The 3169-nt window shown below is 37.1% G+C and overlaps 1 protein-coding gene across 4 annotated transcripts in view; it reads right to left on the bottom strand.

Moving 5' to 3' along the window:
• The window catches only part of LOC106882594 (CAD protein), a 98584-nt gene that overhangs the window by 11800 nt on the left and 83615 nt on the right, over nt 1-3169 (bottom strand). The window lies entirely within an intron of this gene.

The raw sequence follows: 3169 nt of genomic DNA, 5'->3' as shown, positions 1-3169 counted from the left end.
ATATATATATATATATATATATAGTGGGAATTACAGACTAGAGAGATGTGTGTTGACTTGTCTATTGACAAGTGGATGGTGAATTAGATATGGAATGGGCTGTTGCATGTATTAGCCATCAAGGGGAATCAAATTTCCAGTAGAAAGGCATCCCATAATTCTGTAACAAGTTCAACCAATGGAATTCACCCATACTGGGATACTGCCTCCAACAAGAGATTTAGTCATACACATCAATCCCAGCACTCATTTTATCCATACTTATTTATTAAAGAGTTAAATCATGATTTAGACACAAAGGGATTTTACTTAACACAGTTAAGCATAAACACATATTCTTATATTGATGCTAACACATAGCATTCTCTTCATATACATACACCAGTGTTTCCTCTCACCACCTAGGTACACTGCCTATAACACCAACCACATGTCTGAATGAACGAAATTAGAAAGTGTACGAAGGGAGAAAGACTGGTTTTCTTGCCTAACAAATAAGATGATGCCAAATCTAAATCAGTTGACCTTGGTGTTCCACAAGGGAACAGTCAGCCAAATCTTCTTCACATCACAACATCCCATCTTAAAGCATATACTGAATACAGCTCTTGCTACACACAAAAAGATGGAATTGCCACATCATGTGTCTGATAACAGTTGATCTGAGGCTAAAAAATAACTACCAATGAAGAAGGAGAGGAAAGAAAAAAAAAGCATCTGCATAGTCAATTGGCTAGCTAGAAATAGCAACCAAAATCCCTTAAGTAACATCCTGCTGCTTTAAATCAAGAACACATTGAATAATGTAATTGTAGTAGGCATAAACTGGGACTGAGTCACTTGGAAGCTAAGTGTTTTCACAAAAAAAGATACAACAATGCTAATGATAGAATTATATACTGCTAATGTCTTGGTTGCTGGTTGTCCAACCACTTACTGATTCAGCCATGTTTGCTTTCTTCAAGCTGCATATATAGTAGTAACATCGCCCCCTATGTAGTTTTCTCCCTGACATCTGATTTGTCATTTCTTGATTGAAAAGCAGGTTGAGTGGTCACACATTGGCTTTTCTTCGTTGGCTCTAACTTGGTTGTTATTATTTAGTCTCAGATCAACTGTTAACCAGTACACAATGAAAGGTGTTCCAGTTGTGCCATCTTATCCTTTTGTAAAAGAACTACATTATCCAGTATATTATTGAAGGTTGTAAGATGTGATAAGGAAGATTTGACTTTATTTTCAGCAGGTTTAGTGATTAAGTAGAAGCTCCTTTATGGAACAAAGACCAGCTGATATACATTGATGTTATATTACTTGTTAAGCAACAGAAAATAATTCTCTCTCTCTTACACTTTCCATTTCATTCTTTCAGAGAGATGGTTGGTGAAAGAAGCTGTGCAAGTTATGAATCATTTAGGGAGGGTGAACCATTCAATTAGATATACAGATGTACCTACATTAGCATCGATAAGAAAATAATACACACACTCGCACACATATATAGAAACTGACAATAGAAGATGAAATTTTAATTTTCAAAGTCACAACATTGATGGAAAACAAAAATATTTTAAATGGGGGGAAAAAACAGTTACAAAATGAAATGGTTTAACTGTATGGTTAATAGTTGCATTGCAACCATAAGGTTCTGGGTTCTATTCCAGTGTGTGGCACTATGGGGCTAAGATCTTTCATAACCATGTAAGTGAAATTTGCTAGAGAGAAATTTTGTGGAAGCCTGTTTATATAAAAATGTGTGTGTGTGTGTGTGTGTGTGTGTGTATACACGCACGCATGCATACTAGTATGGGATGATTGACATTTACACCCTATACTTTGTATAGGGCTAAACAACTTCACATAAAAGATTTAGAAATGTACAAGCTGGATTCATCAACAGAACCAATAATGGATGCAGGGGTGGTCACTAACCCAGCTACATCATACAGAAAATTCATCAATGGGTTTAAGGATACAGACCAAGCTGGATTCACCAACACAAATCAATTAGTGATTTTAAAGACACCCTCGTGCCGGTGGCATGTAAAAGCACCCACTACACTCTCGGAGTGGTTGGCGTTAGGAAGGGCATCCAGCTGTAGAAACTCTGCCAGATCAGATTGGAGCCTGGTGCAGCCATCCGCTTCACCAGTCCGCAATCAAATTGTCCAACCCATACTAGCATGGAAAGCAGATGTTAAATGATGATGATGATGATGATGATGACACTGAAGTGAATTAATCAGCACACATCCCACAATGAGAGAGAAGAGACAGATAAAAGTAGAATACATCTATGAGATGTAAAGTATTGAAATGCTTAAAAGAGCATGCAAATTGGCCTGAACTGGGCCATTCTCTCTTCCAGGTTGTTGGCTATACAACATTGTCAAGAGGACATGAGATCTGCTCTATGAAGTAGGTTTATGAGGAGTCCACTACTCCACTGTAGGCATTCAGTACTAAATCCAATGACAACCAGTCTTCTGAATCCACTAACACAGATCCAGTGATGGCACAAACAGTAGAACATTAACAGAATCATACTAACTTCAATAAGGGATTGTTTTTATTTTAGAAGATAAAGTGTGAATGTGTGTGCTTATTATAGAAACAAGTGTGATTAAATGTGGATGTACATTTCTGTGTGAACCCGTGCAAATGCATGTGTACCTGCAAATAAACCATGTAGAAACAAGTCATGCATGTATACACTTACCCTGCAAACAAACATATGAAGATTTGTAGGAAGTTGCATTTAAGTGCAACATGCTAGTATTTCTGTGTTAGTGCATGTGAGTATGTGTATATGTACATGTCATATGTAATTAGAGTGTGCATGTGTGTGTGTAATGTACATATCAATGGTATGAAAGACATTAAGGCAAGCAGGCAAGGAAACCAACTGACACATGATGATGAAGATCATCTACTATCATCATCGCTGTACCTTGAAAACATTTTCCAGCTGAAGGGCAGAGGGAGACAAGAGAGAGGGGGGAAAATAAAGAGAAAATGAGAGATGAAAGATAGAGGAAAAGAAAGTGAAATAGTATAGTGTTTAAGTAGAAAAGGTAAGAAGCAGGAAGGCAGATGAACAGAGAAAGGGGATGTTAACAGGAAGACAATGGGTGGAAGTAGGAGTTATAAAGAAAAAAAAAAAAAAGGA

The sequence above is a fragment of the Octopus bimaculoides genome, chromosome 4, assembly GCF_001194135.2.
Source record: "Octopus bimaculoides isolate UCB-OBI-ISO-001 chromosome 4, ASM119413v2, whole genome shotgun sequence".
NCBI lineage: Eukaryota > Metazoa > Mollusca > Cephalopoda > Octopoda > Octopodidae > Octopus > Octopus bimaculoides.
The sequence above is the reverse complement of the archived record's forward strand: the minus strand, read 5'-3'. Positions and strand labels throughout refer to the sequence as shown.